The 16,656-nt window shown below is 43.2% G+C and overlaps 1 protein-coding gene across 1 annotated transcript in view; it reads right to left on the bottom strand.

Annotated features, from left to right (window-relative positions):
* The window catches only part of PLA2G7 (phospholipase A2 group VII), a 44,351-nt gene extending 36,038 nt beyond the window's left edge, over window positions 1-8,313 (bottom strand). Inside the window, exon 1 of the mRNA XM_056126102.1 lies at window positions 8,168-8,313. The gene's annotated coding sequence lies outside the window, so the exon portion shown is untranslated. The remainder of the gene's footprint in view (window positions 1-8,167) is intronic.
* Window positions 8,314-16,656: the final 8,343 nt, after the last annotated feature.

Raw genomic sequence — 16,656 nt, 5'->3', positions numbered from 1 at the left:
CAAGCCTGGTTCGATTCCTCCACCCCTCTTGGAGAGCCCAGCAAGCTACGGAGAGTATCTCTCCCGCACGGCAAAGCCTGGCAAGCTACCTGTGATGTATTCAGTATGCCAAAAATAGTAACAACAAGTCTCATGATGGAGACCTTACTGGGCCCGCTCAAGCAAATCGATGAACAACGGGAGGACAGTGACAGTGACAGTGACAATTTGTGGAGCTAAAAGTTATCCATATCATCTGACTTTTTCCTAGATTCTAAAAGCAGCACATAATCACACAATCACACACACACACACACACACACACACACACACACACGAAAGTAGCAAAAGAGAAATCATAGTATGAGACATTAGAGAATTCAACCATCATTGCTGGCTTTCCAGATAGAGGAAGGGAACATTGATCAAAGGAATGTGAGTAAATCTAGGAACTAAAAAAGGCAAAGAAACAAGAGGCAAAGATTTTCTCATAGAACTGACAAAAGGAAAACAGCCTAAATATATCTTTATTTTATCGCTGTGTCTTAGACTTCTGACCAAAAAACTGTAATATTTGTGTTTCAAGCCAAGAAATTTGTGATGCTATTATCTCAGCAATAGCAAGCTAATACAGAGCATATGAATAAGACCAGAGGGAACTTACAAGTCAATTTACTTCACAATTCAAGTCAAAGAAAGTAGTCTGAATGTCTCAAAACAACCCATCCAAGGGATCTAGGATATGCTTTTATAAAAAAAATCTGCTTCAGATATTTTACCCTGTTCCTGTACAGATCGACAGATTTCTGACTCAGATCTTTTACCCTGAAGTTCATAGGAAACAGGCGATTTTGAATTTTCCAATACTATTTCTAAGTACTGTATTTACTTAATTGCAGTGTATTTTTTATTAGGGTCAAATAAAAAATTTATTCATTGCTATAAAATTAAAACATTACCGAGGTATAATTTTGAAAGTACACCAATTAATTTTTTCCCTGCTAGGGAACCATTTAAAACATGTGTTCATTATTACTTATCACTGTCACTATCATCCCGTTATTCATCGATTTGCTCGAGCAGGCCCAGTAACGTCTCCATTTTGAGACTTGTTGTTACTGTGTTTGGCATATAGAATGTGTCATGGGGAGCTTGCCAGGCTTTGCCCTGCGGGTGAGATACTCTTGGTAGCTTGCCCGACTCTCCAAGAGGGGCGGAGGAATCGAACCCGGCTCGGCCGGGCCGGCTGCGTGCAAGGCAAACACCCTACTGCTGTGCTATCGTCCAGCTCTATTATTTATCAATGAATTCATAAATATTTCTACATATATATGTAGCACTGTAGCACTGTCCTCCCCTTGTTCATCAATTTGCTCGAGCAGGCACCAGTAATGTCTCCATTGTGAGACTTGTTGTTACTGTTTTTGGCATATTGGATATGACACAGGGAGCTTGTCAGGCTTTGCCATGTGGGCGGGATACTCTCGGTAACTTGCCAGGGTCTCCGAGAGGGGCAGCAGAATCTAACCTGGGTCGGCTGCATACAAGGCAAACACCCTACCTGCTATGCTATCGCTGTTTTATTTTGTTTTGGCTTGGCGTCCATTCCTAGCAGTGCTCCAAGTTTTTCCCTCTCTCTTTGTAATTGGTGCATTGAGCACTGTTGGTGGTGCTCATCAGACCATATGCAGTACCAGGAAGTGAACTGGGCTCCGGGAGCCTCTCACGCTGTACTATCTTTTTACCCTTATCAGCAATATATTTTTAGACAACAATTTTTATTTGTTTTATAAGGAAACAATATTTACTTCCTTCTGGAACAGGGTAAATATAGGTAGATAGAATCTCATCCTATAGCAATGTTCCTCAGTTGGGGCACATTTGCTCCTTGGAAGACGTTTGGCAATATCTGGAGGCATTTTGATCATTACATCTGGTGGATAGTGGTCAGAGACGTTCCTAAATATCCTATAATACATGGAACAGACATCATCATATAGAAGGATATGATCTCCACATGTTAGTGTCATGGAAATTCAAATGTTCCTAACTGTCCTCTGCTAGCAATACTGAAAAGAGGGTAAGTGAATAGGTATGTTTGGATCCTGAGATTTCATCTTTATCTAACCAGTATTACCCCCTTTAAAAGCATAATAACACAGTGGGTAGGGCGTTTGCCTTGCATGCAGCTGATCCGGGTTCAATTCCCGTGTCCCTCTCAGAGAGTCCAGCAAGCTACCGAGAGTATCCCGCCCACATGGCAGAGCCTGGCAAGCTCCCTGTGGCATATTCGATATGCCAAAAACAGTAACAAGTCTCACAGTGGAGACGTTACTGGTGCCTGCTTGAGCAAATCGATTGAACAATGGGAGGGCAGTGCTACAGTGCTACCTGTGAATATTGAACTAGGAAAGTTAAAAATACTGCAGTATATGATAATAAAGTAGTACTAGTAATTAACAATATTATTTTCTTGTTAGCATATCTAGCTAGCTAATAGAAGCAAAACTTATCTTGAACATTACTAAGTCAAAGGTGTCTGAAGCTGCTTATCTTGGACACAGAAAGCAAGGCTTGTGTAATTGTTTCACAACAGATATGGATCTCCTTTGGTAAAAGTAATTAAATAAAAGAGCCATCTGTGACCAAAAGTCCTTAACAGCTAGAAGTAAAAGCAATGTATTTTCCCACATTTTGCAAAAGAAAACTTATCTATAGACTTTTTTCAAATGTCCAGATGTTTGTGCCTTTGATAGCTTTAAGTTCATAAATGTTTCATGTTATCTAAGATCTCTGGCCAGTTTGCTACCATACTGGAAACATCCTCTTACATTATACACTAGTTAAACCACATTTCACTCAGCTGGGAGAGAGACTTTAGGGATTATTTTAAATAAGAAAATGTATTCAAAGGAACAATTACCCAACCACCATAATATTGATGTGGAAACAAAACAATTAATGTCAGTCACAGAAAAAACTCATAAAGGAACTCAGAATGTTCACTGTGAGGGAAAACCAAAATGGCATCTACAGTAATACACAAAATGAGACATGTTTAATGTGGGATTAGACCGAAGAACTCTATCTGCAGGAATTTTTCAACCATTACCACATTATCTTTATCAGAAGGGCCATTTGAGCCCAGATCTGGTGACTACCATCAGTGCTATGGAAGAAGGGATAACTTCATTGGATAAGGAAAAGTGGCATGAATAGCACAGGCTAGAGAACCTTCAACTGATGTTAAAGATCAGAAGTACACAAGGGACAGGTAAGGAACTCAAGTGAGTTCAACAGTACCTGTGTAATAGAGGGAAAGCATGGTAAAACAAGGTGAATGGTAGGGCCATCCAAGAGACGTGGTCGACAGCAGTGGACTGCTGTTATATAGCTGTAAGTGCACCATGCTACTAGGCCTTTTTCTCCTTTTTCCAAAGTAAGCTAGGAAACTTTGGTTGTATGTAAAGTCTATTAATTTTTAGAGGACAGCAGTTAATGCAGCATTTCTAAGTACTGCAGAAATCCAACAGCCTAGATTAGTGACCTCCAGCACAAATTAACCTTTCTCATAGAAGTTCCACACAACCATCCCCAACCTAAAGGACTTTGATTGGAGATATGGCAAATGTTACAGAGTCCAGAATAAGTTACATTTTGTCTGCAACTTGAATCACCAGGATGCTTCTCTTCAAGGTATGGACTTTGAGTTGAGGTCATTAAGTAAATCACCAATGAAACACATACTTCCTCTGGACACAATACAGATCAAGAAGGACCTCTATTTTCTTCTAGATAGTTGCCTCTCCTTCTCTTATGTTGCATGAAAAAATGATGTGAGATAGAGAAACAGCGAGAGAGACAGACAGACAGACAGGCAGACAAAGACAGACAGAGAGTGAAAGAGAGAAATGGGGTCCCCTCAGTGTGGCAGTTACTCTCCTGATGCTGAGGTTATTCCTACCTTACTTGGTAAAATTAAACTTCAAAATTCTTCCTCATCCTTCTGACATTAGTCAAATCAACCACGAAAAGTTCAAAAGTTTCCTCCAAAAGAGAATGTTTCACTAATGAGATCGGTTCTAGTCAACTCACTTCTCAGTCCTCTCTAGATCCTTCTGCTGCCATGCAAAGATTTCTCTTGCTTGTTTGTTTTTAATTTTCTATTTTGCCATTCTTAGTGGTACTTTTTAGCCACTCCCCAAAATTCTTGGGTCAGGATCAAACCCAGTACTCCAACATGCAAAGCATGTGCTCCAGCCCTTTGAATCAACTCCCTGACCAATCTTTGATTACCAACTTATCTTTGCAATCATGAATATCTGTGCATAGCCATATACAGGACAAATGCTAAACAGCTAAGTGTGGGGGTAAATTTTCCAAATCTTAGTTCCCTGTGTTCTCTTTTGATTTTGTCTGATTCACATTGAACTTTAAAAGGTAGGCATTATTCTAGCATGAAAGTAACTATACTCTATGTTGGTGTGTTTTACAGCAAACTTTTAGTTAAGATTTTTCAATGCATTGAAAAATCCAATGAAGTTCAATACATTGGACAGACAAAATTATTTGTTAGGCTTAGTAAGTTACATTTATTAAAACAAAAAAAATTAAGAAAAATAATACTTAAATTTTATATGAATTTTTTTAAATTGAAGTGCAAGTAATTTAATATAATGTGTAATTAATCAATAATTGTAGTAACAAGATCTCTTATTGCTTTTAAGATCATATTGATTGCCTTATGTTTTTACAACATAAGTCCATGAGTCAAGAGTGGCAATATCAAGCAGCAGTGAAGATGTCTGAGGGAGAAAAACACTAAGTCTCTTGCTACTCCATCGCCACAAATAGCTTTTATAAATTATGCAGATAGAATGTAGCTGTCCACCTTAATTCTAAATTACCCTCACCCTCACCTCACTTAAGTCACTCTGCTTCCAACTCTGCCTGGAACACATGAAAGTCCTTCCCGGGACTGCATGCCTGTTGTTATCTCTGCCAGAACTGTCTGCCCATATTCTGGGTCTCATTCCAGTAACATCACTCAGGCAATTTTCTCCTCAAAGTATGGAGACGAGAAACTACTTCCATTCTAAGAAGCCAGGCCTCTCCTACCTGTCCCTGTCTCTACCTCTCCCTCCTTCTCTGCAGATAAGAAGTATAAGTATCTTTTTTGCTGTCCTATGCTCAGTGTCTGTCATAGCGTAGCCACTAGTAAATATTTCTTGTGGTCAATAAAGGAGTGAACAAAATTTGCATTAGGAATTTCCTAGCTCAGAAGACCACAGAGCACCTCTGCGGACCCAAAATTATCCCAAGGAAGTCACAGGAAAAAATTTCAAAATGGGAGGAGGGCACGACACAAGATTAAGGGGCCAATCACTAGAACAACGAGGTCACAAAAAAGGGAACAAGTTTAGAAGGGGCCCTGGTTGGAAAAAGGCTGAGAAACACTTACTTTGCCCCTTCAATACGATCAGTATCTAATTTTAGAATAGACTTGATTTCTCCTCAATGGCTAAGTTTTTTTTTAGTCTATATTTAGTATCCTGCTTCTATTAGTGGATTGTGAGTCGGACCTGTAAGAGGGAGCAAAGTGGCAGAGTGGACACAGAACAGATGTCTGGCTTTATAGTAAACAGCAGGAGGATCTGTGGCCCATCTTAAGACCACATTTCAGCAGCAATCTAGAAGACTTCAGAGCTAAACAGTTCCCTTTAACCTCTCTCTCCCCCATATCTTTCTCTTCAGTATTTAATTTTAGAATATCTTAATATTTCTCAATTTGAGAGCTCTTGAGTGAAGTTACTAGGTTAATTTCTATGGGCTTTGGAAAAAAACATTTTTTTTAAAAAAAAAGCAGAGTCAAGATAAAACACAATATCAATAACCTGAGGGTCACCCTCCCTATGCAGAAAATATCCCTTTTCTGGAATGCAGGGAAAGGAGTAGACTCTGAAATTCCTCCTGACCTCCCTAGACATTCTCCATTAGTTGTTCTGAGACCATATCTGCACTTTTCTAAGCATTCTATGTGGAGAAAGTCTCCAAGAGGATGCTGAATTTTACTGTGGACAGAAGTAACTGGGAACCTTTGAAAATACAAAACCCTTACTCCCTAGGTGCAGACTACAGAGACACAGTGGAAAGGAAATGAAGAAAGAGCACTGGGTTCTATTTACAGGAAATCCTTTCAGGTTTGGGGCAGGCCCTTTCGCACCACAGAAAGGATTTCTCAAGTGTAACACAAGTGACTCAACCAGATTAATATCCCTCCCCATTCGGCTGCTTCTTCGTGCTGAGTATCCATACTGGCCACAGTAACTTGGGTGACTGACTGGCAGTAGATGGTGGACTCAGTCTGGGGGAACGAGGGTTCAATGATGAGCATCACCATTCCATCCACACAGCAACAATTCCTGCTCCCTTGTCTGCATTCGAGAACAACCCCTCCCCCACCATACAGTGAGGGGAAGAGGGCAGGCTGGAAAAACGCCCAGCGGGTGGACTCTCTCCCCAGATTCCTTGGGATCACCAGAATTCCCTCTGTGAGAACTATGGGGCTGGCAACTCCCCATGCCTAGAGATCAGAAGGCCAATGCCTTATGAGACGCCTTAATACCTAAGAAACTGGTATCTGAGTGGAGTGTTACCCCAACATTTGGACCTGACCACTTGGGGACTGTCAACACTCTGAGGGGGTGCTTTCCATCTCTTTCTTGTATATTTTCCCCAGCTCGGCTCAGCTCTCATTTGGGAACTGGAGAGATTGGTCAAGAAGCTGAGCACACAGGTGATGTCCTAGAGGTTCTGACTAGGTCCCTAAGTACTACCAGAAGTAAGGCTCCACCAGAGCACAACCAGGCACAGTCCCATACCCCCTCCAAGTTCTCCCCGTTCCTCCAAACCCCAACAATAGAAACTCATTTAGAAATAGAATATAGTCTAGGACTGGAATTTGAGGGGAAGGTCATCTGTCATTCCAAGCCTTAGGTTCAATGCAGGGCCCTGCAAAATGGGGGCCCCCAGGCCAATCCTGACGAGCTCGGGTAGGGGTCCGGGGGTTTCAAGGCCACACCCAGCGATGCTCAGGCAATCACTTGGTGCCTGGACCGGAAGAGAGTCAGGCCACCCTAGGCATGCACTCCAACCCCTTTGCTATCTCCCACCCAAGACTGGTTCTTTCTTTCTTTCTTTCTTTCTTTCTTTCTTTCTTTCTTTCTTTCTTTCTTTCTCTCTTCCTCTCTTTCTCTCTTTCTTTCTCTCTTCCTCTTTCTTTCTTTCTTTCTTTCTTTCTTTCTTTCTTTCTTTTTCTGTCTTTCTTTCTTCCTCTCTTTCTTTCTCTCTCTCTTTCTTTCTCTCTTTTTTTCTCTCTTCCTCTCTTCCTCTTTCTTTCTCTTTCTCTCTGTTTTTGTCTTTCTTTCTCTCTTCCTCTCTTTTTTCTCTCTTCTTTCTTTCTTTCTTTCTCTTTCTTTCTTCCTCTCTTCCTCTCTCTCTTCCTCCCTCCCTCTCTTTCTCTCTTGCTTACAAATCTTTCCCCAGCTCGAATGCCTATCCCACAAAGGAGGAAAGTTCCAATTAGCCCCCTCTCCCTTCCGCATCATCTCTGCAGCAGCCCCAAGACCACAGGCCTGAGTCAAATCCAGAACTTATTTTCTTTGGAGAGAGCAACTTTTTAGAGGAAGCTTCCTTGGGGGGATGAATGGTTCTATCTGATGAAAGAAAATCAAGCAAGACTGTCCCCTCTCCGACCCCCACCCGACCTTTTTGACTCAGGCAGAGAAATCTTAACCGTATCGGCCCCGTAAGGCAGGAAGTCTGGAGAGCAGGGAACGGATGGCCTTGTGCCCACCGTTCTGTTCCTTCTGCAGTTGCCCAGAACTGTGCAGGAGATGCCCTCTGCCCAGAAGGGAGGAGTCTGTTTGGCCCCAGCGGGGAGATCGACAGCTAAGAAAGCTTGGCTGCGTTCCCGGGTCGCCTGGCTGCATTTTCCCTCCTAAAAGCATCTACAGAGCTGCTGCTTTAGTGGGGGAAAGCTGGGAGCTGAGGGTTCCACCCCCTTTTCCGCACAGACCCCCAGATCCGCACCGGGTGCTGGCACAGTTCCGTTCTCTGCCCTACCCCCACGCTCTGTGCGGGCACCGCCTCCAGCACCCCCCTACCCGTCCCCGGGGCTCGTCCTCACCCGGCGCGGCGGCGAGCGGAGCGGGCACCGGGGGCCCCGAGCGCACGACTCGGACCCTGGAGCGCCGGGCACCGAGGCGGGCCACTTCGACGATCCGCGGGGTCGGCGGACAGCTGCGGGCTCGACGCTCTGGCCACCGGCAGGGCTTTATCCCTGAGCGTCCCCGCGGCTGTGCGGGAGGAGGGACGGGGAGGAGCGTGGGTCGCGCCGCCCAGCCCGCGACTGGGAGTGCTGGGAGCACTGACTCCCTCCACCAAGGCTACCTGGACCCTTGCAGCTGGGAACCTCCAGCCCCAACTTTCCCGTTCAAAGGCCAGTCTTGCATGCTAAGTGAAATGAGCCAGAAAGAGAGGGACAAAGACCGAGAAAGATTGCATTCATCTAGGGAACATAAAGTAACAAAATAAGAGACTAACACCCAAGAACAGCTGTGATAAATACCAGGAGCTTCACTCCATGGCTTCGAGGCCAGCTGCACACTCTAAGGGTAAAGGGAGCTCAGATAGAGAAGGGAGCACCAAATAAAGGGTGCTGGGAAGATCCACCCAGGATGGGAGATGCATGCTGAAAGTAGACTCTAGACAGAACATGACTACCACCCAATGCCTCTTTTGCAAATGACAGCACCCAAAAGGAGAGAAAGAACAAAAGGGAGTGCCCTGCCACAGAGGCAGGGTGGGATGGGGACGATGGGGGGTGGGAGGGATACTGGGATTGGGGGGTGGGGAATGGGCACTTGTGGTGGAATGCGTACTTGATCATTGTATAACTGAAACCCAAGCACAAAAATTTGTAAGTCTACAAATGTACCTCATGGTGTTTCACTAATAAAAAAATTTTTTTTTTTTAAAAAAAGGCCAGTCTCATCTGTCCTCTGCTGGGTTCGCCCAAGGACAAGCCAGTCTGGTTTCCTTCAGTCCTTTGCAAGTGGCTCTTGGCATCCCCTCATGCCTGACTTATTCTGCCCCGCACTCTGGAAGCCCATGCCAAGCGATAAAACTGGGTGAAGGAGGCAGAAAGGCAAGCAGGAAGACGGTTTTTAGATTTGGGGGCCAAGAAGAAGGTCGTTTTTCACTTTTGCTCAGTGAAACTCAATTTTGATTCAGTTTAGTATAAACTTCATTTTTCATGTCCAGCGCTTTCACCCTTTCTGTTGAGAATCTGTCCATTTAAACTTCAAAGTTTCTGCTGGAGACTCAGAGAGATCCTTTGAAATTCTTCTGTTGTATTAAAATTTTTAAACTTTATTTAAAATGCTTTAAATTGCTGTGAATCGCAAAGTTATTCATGATTGAGTTTAAGGTGGACAGTATTCCAACACCAATTCCTTTACTAGTGTCCACTTCGCACCATCAGTGTCCCGAGTTATCTTCCTCCCCCACAGTCTGCCACCATGGTAGCACTGTCCTCCCATTGTTCATCCATTTGCTCGAGTGTCCCCAATCTCCATTGTGAGACTTGTTGCTGTTTTTGGCATATCGAATATGCCACAGGGAGCTTGCCAGGCTCTGCTATGTGGGCTGGATACTCTAGGTAGCTTGCTGGCTCTCTGAGAGGAACTCAGTAATCGAACCCAAGTTGGCCACGTGCAAGGCAAACGCCCTACCTGCTGTGTTATCACTCCAGCCTCTATGGTACACACTTTTTTTTCTTTTTTCTTTTGGTTTGGGGGCCTCACCGAGTGATACCAGGGATTACTATAGCGTTGCACTCAGAGATTACTCCTGGCAGTGTTCTGGGAATCCAACCAGTGTCTCTCTCTGCAAGGCAAATAAATGACCTACCCTCTAGACTATTACTCCTGTCCAGCAGACAATTTTTAAACTTTTAAAATAATGATTGTTGAGTTTTGCTGCAGGGAGAGAACCATAGATAATATTTATTTATTTTTCCCTGAGCATTCTAAATAAGAAAGAATGGATTATATAGCTTCCCCCCCCCACACACAGTTAATTGTGTGATGTTGGGCCCTTTCTTCACCCTTTCTGCTCTGTTCTGTTTGAGTTTGGGGGCAGCAGCCAGCAGTGCTCAGGGATTACTCCTGGATTTGTATTCAGAAATGGATTGAAGGGGGTGGAGGATGTTGGGACTGGTGCTTAGGGGACCAATGTGGTGCTGTGGAATCGAACCCAGGTTGGCCAGGTGCAGGCATGCACCTTATCCGCAGTAGTACTCAGCTGTATCTAGGTTTTGGGTTTTTTTTAATTTTTTTATTTTTCAATGGGGCTGGAGCAATAGCACAGCTCATGGCACAGCCTGGCACACTACCCGTGACATATTCAATATGCCAAAAAGAGTAACAAGTCTCACAATTTGTTGTGAGACGCTACTGGTGCCCGCTCGAGCAAATCGATGAACAGCAGGAGGAAAGTGACTGAACGTGACTGATTTTTTAATGAATCACCATGAGATACAGTTACAGACTTACAAACTTTCATGCTTACATTTCAGTAATACAATTATCGAGTACCCAGCCCTCCACCAGTGCCTATTCTTCATCACCAATGCTCTCAGTATCCCTCCCACCATCTCCCTCACCTCTGTGGCAAGTGGATTCCCTTTTGCCCTTTTACTCTCTTTCTTCTTTTGGGTGTTATGGTTTGCAATGCAGGTATTAAGTGGCCATCATGTTCAGTCTATAGTCTACTTTCAGCCCGCATCTCCCATCCCGAGCAGGTCCTCCAAGCATCCTTTACTTGGTGGTCCCTTCTCTATCTGAGCTGCCTTTTCCCCCAGCATGTGAGACCGGCTTCCAAGCCATGGAACAATCCTCCTGGTCCTTATCTCTACTATTCTTGGGTGTCTAGGTTTAACATAAAGGTAAATCGAGGACATTAACAGAGGAACCTGGTGGAAAACAATGAAAATAGTGTGAAATGTGCAAGACTGGTCGTGGCACAAGGGAAACATTCAGTTAGTTGGTCCTCCAAGAAAAGGGGACTTTTTTTTTTTTTGCTTTTTGGGTCACACCTGGCGATGCACAGGGGTTACTCCTGGCTCCGCATTCAGGAGTTACTCCTGGCGGTGCTCAGAGGACCATATGGGGTGCTGGGAATTGAACCCGGGTCGGCCGCGTGCAAGGCAAACGCCCTACCCGCTGTGCTATCTCTCCAGCCCCAGAAAGGGTCTTATTTCATCTAACAATAGGTGAAACATTAAATAAAACTGTATCAATCTAATGACACTTTTTCTGTACGTCTTCAGCAAACTCCTGTGTAATTACTTGTCCCAGAATATTAATCAAAAATGGTACAGAGGTTCTAACCAAGAGTCTGGACAAGATGAAGAAGCAGGAGACACTATAATATCTAAAGGTATGACAGCAGGTCTCAAAGGCCAGTAGGAAGTCCAGGCTGCTCTGTGCTTTCTCCTGCAATTTCCCTTCTCTTCTCTACACCCTCAACCCCAAAATTTAGTGCTTTCAGGAGTTAGAAAAAAAAAAAAACAGAACCAGACTAGCCTGAGGCTTGTAGTTTGGAGGGCTTTGACAAGTTCTCTCTGGGAGAAGGTGCCCCACCCCCCGCGCCCCCATTCTCTCTGTTCTGACTGGGCCAAAGGACTGCCATGAGAATACTTTATTTATTTATTATTATTTTTTTACTTATTTATTTTTAATTTTTATTAGTGAAACACCATGACGTACAGTTGTAGACTTACAAAATTTTTGTGCTTGGGTTTCAATTATACAATGATCAAATACCCATCCCTCCACCAGTGCCCATTTCCCACCACCACGGATCCCAGTATCCCTCCCACCCCCCATTCCCCACCCCATCCCACCATGCCTCTGTGGCAGGGCATTCCCTTTTGTTCTCTCTCTCTTATTGGGTGTTGTGGTTTGCAAAAAGGGCAATTCTACTCCCTCTCTTTAAAGCCATTCTCTGGCCTGTGCTCGTGGATGGACATTCTTCCCAATTTGAGTTGATTTTACGCAAATACAACCCCTCTTTCTTTCCAGATGTTCCTGTGCTTTTTTGAGATTTCACATTCACTAAGGGTCTCAGCGAAGCTGGCAGTTAAGAATAGATCTGTGCTCTAAGAAGACACCCGGTGAAAGCTGCCCAATTGAACAAATGAAACTACAGGACACCTAGGACAATCTTATATTTTAAGGTTGTCTGTCATTTGTTAGAACTTTGAATTTATCCAGGTAGTTTATGTTTTATCTGGAAATCTCAGTGTAGGGAAATTAATAAAGAAAGGGCCTTATGTTCCAAAGAAATATTGACACAAACATACCAATTATAAAGTGAATCGCATGAATGTATAACCAAAACCTAAAATGCTTTTTTACTTTAATTATTTCTGTCTATACCATTTTTGTTAAATTAATTATTTCCTTTTGAGTAAAATAAATGGGAAAATAGTTTTAAAATTTGACATACTTATAAGTTAATAAAATTTGTATTTGACTATTAAAAAACTGAATATGAAAAAGAAGATGAATCTTTTAATATGGGTTTTGTTTTCATTTCATGTAAAAAATGTACTTATGTATGGATGGTTTCTTGAACTATTGTTTTTTCTTTTCTTTTTCTTTCTTTCCTTCTTTTTTTTTTTTTTGGCTTCTTGGGTCACACCCAGTGATGCTGAGGGGTTACTGGCTTTCCACTCAGGAATTACTCCTAGAGGTTCATGGGTGGACCATATGGGAAAAGGGAGATTGAACCCAGGTAGACACATGCAGGACTGATGCTCTATCCACTGTGCTATCACTCTGGCCCTAAGTTGAACTATTTCTTATCTCTGAACTTCTGCTCCCATTTTCCATCATTATAACAGAACTTATTTACTCTCCCACATGAAGAATCGGTGTATCTGCTCTCAAACAAGATAATAGATTAAGCAATAATCATGTGCTCTATAGTGTTTATTGGGGCCCAACCATTTCAAGGATGAGTAAGACATAGTACATTTCCTGGAGGACAAGACACTAGCACCACTATGCTACTTCCCATGTAGGTAAAATCACTGTGGGAGTTCAGAGAGTTGAATTATTAATCATTCTCAGGAGTGGGAGCTAAAGCCATGCTCACTACACATGCTCTAAGGCAAAGCGACTCTAAGCAAGATGAAGAAAGGGAAGTTCCAGGACAGCTGGAATCTAGGCTTCTTGATCCAGGCAATTAAACTCCAGGGGAAATGGGATTCAATAAAGCTAAAACTTGAAAACTCTTTTCTTTTCTCTTTTGATTTATTTCTTTTTCTTTTTTTTTAAAATTTTTATTAGTGAAACACCATGGTGTACAGTTGTAGACTTACAAATTTTTGTGCTTGGGTTTCAATTATACAATTATACAATGTACCCATCCCTCCACCAGTGCCCATTGAACTTGGAAACTCTTGAGGCTGTTACAATGTAACATCAAGCAAAAGAAAATTGGAAAGATTTATTTAAATTAAAAAACAAATTAAAGGCAAACTAGAACTGCAAGGGACTACAGGATGACATGGGGGAGAGTTATCTAGGAAAAGCTAATCCAAATGTGAAACAATGTGAAATAGGTTGATTTTTAGTTAGTGGTGGTACCTAAGAAAGGAGATTCTACTTAAATCTGAAAACCAGGAGATTACTTCTGTGAATGGAGAACGATCAGCATCCCTGTATTTTGTAGGAAACAACACACTGTAGCACTATCCTCCCGTTGTTCATCAATTTGCTCAAGCGGGCACCAGTAACGTCTCCATTGTGAGACTTGCTGTTACTGTTTTTGGCATATCGAATATGCCATGGGGAGCTTGCCAGGCTCTGCTGTGCGGGTGAAATACTCTCGGTAGCTTGCCAGGCTCTCCAAGAGGGATGGAGGAATCAAACCCGGATTGGCTGTGTGCAAGGCAAACTCCCTACCCGCTATGCTATCGTTCCAACCAGTAGGAAACATTAGAGTCGAAATGAAAACTTATTGCTAATTGGTTTCCAACTTTAGAATCACCTTTTAAACAAGTCAAAGAAGGATTAGCAGATAATAAAGGTAAAAGGCCCTCCCGTTGATCGTCGATTTGCTCGAGCGGGCCCAGTAACGTCTCCATTGGAGACTTTGTTGTTACTGTGTCTGGCATATCGAATACTCTCGGTAGCTTGCCGGGCTCTCCGAGAGGGGCAGAGGAATCGAACTCGGGTCGGCCATGTTGGCCGCTTGTAAGGCGAACGCCCTACCCGCTGTGCTATCGCTCCAGCCCTCAAGTTATAAAAGATAATGTTAATTTTATCCATTTTTTAAATGCAGTAGTAAAGTAGTAAATACAGATCTGTGTGCAGAGTAATCATTTTGTTTTGTTTTGGCCCACCCCTGTCTGTGCTCTGGGTTTAGAGGACCATATGCAGTGCAGGGTATCAAACCAGAGTCCGCTGTGTGAAAGACAAGCTCCTTACCTGCCATACTATTTCTCTGTCCTGTGCGTAGTAATCTTGTAGATGAGAAAGCAGTGAAGGCTCTGAGTATAGGAATGTGACTTATACCACTGTCTCCCAAGGAGGGTTGAGAAAAGATAGTGCCAGCGTGTCTGTGAGCTAATTGCTTATCTCCTAGAAGAAATGAGATGGGTAGCGCCTAAGATGATACACTAAGATTGAAAATATGATGCAAACATCTAGATCACTATCACTATCATCCTGTTGTTCATCAATTTGCTTGAGTGGGCGTCAGTAACGTGTCCATTCGTCCCTGTCACGTGCTAGTGTAGCCCGATAGCATATTGGGGGTTCTTTCAGGGTCAAGGGAATGAGGACCATCATTGTTACTGTTTTTGGTATATCGAGTATACCACAGGGAGTTTTCCAGGTTCTGCCCTGCGGGCAGGTGGGATACTCTTGGTTGCTTGCCAGGCTCTCTGAGACGGATGCAGGCTTTTGAGGCAGCTTCTAATCACCTTTACAGGTTTTCCCAGTCAGGCATATATGCGGGCAGGTAGCCTGCTGGGTTCTCTGGGAGTGAATAAGAGGTCGCAGCCACGTGCTTCCGGTAGCTTGGTTATATAGTCCCTGGATCTTGGCCATTGTTGGGGTTACACGGCAGTTGGTGGGTGTAATTGTCTAGATACTGGAAGATGGGGGATCTGGTGGAGGAGGCCCAGTCCCAATCTGGCAGGCTTGGAGATCTCAGCCCTGGGTCCCACACACCTGGGTTCCTCTGCCAATTCCTTCATGCGTGAGGCTCGTCGGAGCATGTGGAGAGTGGCCTTAAGCAAATATCTAGATAACCACTGGAAAAGCAGAAATCATTAAGAGTGATTATCTTTGAAGAATAGGACTGGGGGTTGTGAGGACTAAGATAGAGACTCTCGCCTTTCTTTTAAAGTACTTCAGAACATTTAACTCTGAAGAATTAAATATTTAAACCTTGTTAAGTTGGTCTAGGGAGATAGCACAGAGATTGGGGACACATAAGTCAAAACCTGGGGCTGGTGTGATAGCACAGCAGGTATGGTGTTTGCCTTGCACGCGGCTGACCTGGGTTCTATTCCCAGAATCCTATAAGGTCCCCTGAGCACCGCCAGGAGTAATTTTTGAGTGCAGAGCCAGGAGTAACCACTGTGCATCACCAGGTGTGACCCAAAAAGCAAAATCAATCAATCAATCAATCAATCAGGACTCGATCCCTTGTATAACATGTGTCTTAGCCCCAGAATCTCTGGGTATAACCCTGATGGCCACCAAGCACCACAGGACCACAGCAGCACTGCATTATCTAATTTACAAATTAAAACCATACAGCCTGGTGAACCTGAGCATAGCTTGGCAAGCCCACAAATTTATTAAAAAAATTTTTTTAAGAATAAAATTTAGGAGACTGGAGAGATAATTCAAAGGGCTTAGCATAGGGAGGCCTGGATTTGATCCTCAACACCACACAGTCCTCTGAACACTACTGAATTTGATCCTGGAAATAAAATATAAAGTATAAAGATTATGTCAGACCACCCCACCCCCGTGGCAACAATCTTATGTGTATAAAAAAAGATGGAATAGAAGGTAAAGATGAAAAGGTGAGCTGAGTCAGAATTAGTTTTCTTAGTGATGCATTGGAATTAGGACTTCAAGTTTCTTGAACAATGCCTTTTAAATGACCTCAAATCCAGTACAGATCATTATATTTGCTAGTGACAATCAATATTTTCTGAATGAATAAAATGTACCTTGGGATAATGAGTTACTGTGTTTGGCATATCGAATACGTCACGGGGAGCTTGCCAGGCCCTGCCATGTGGGCGAGATACTCTCCGTAGCTTGCCGGGCTCTCCGAGAGGGGTGGAGGAGTCGAACTCGGGTCGACCATGTTGGCTGCATGCAAGGCAAACGCCCTACCACTGTGCTAAAAAGTTTTAATATGAGAAATAATATAATTTTGGAATAAAACAGTTTTATACTGAAAAGTGGATGAATTGAGATTAGGGAAACCTAAAGCAGGAGATGAATTAGGAGCTTTAAGGCAAATAGGTACTTAATGGAGCCAGTAATAGAGAAAGTAAAATAGGGAAAAGGAATAGGT

This window comes from Sorex fumeus, unplaced genomic scaffold, assembly GCF_029834395.1.
Source record: "Sorex fumeus unplaced genomic scaffold, SorFum_2.1 ptg000061l, whole genome shotgun sequence".
In the NCBI taxonomy this organism is placed as follows: Eukaryota; Metazoa; Chordata; class Mammalia; order Eulipotyphla; family Soricidae; genus Sorex; species Sorex fumeus.
This window is presented reverse-complemented; position numbering and strand designations above follow the sequence as displayed.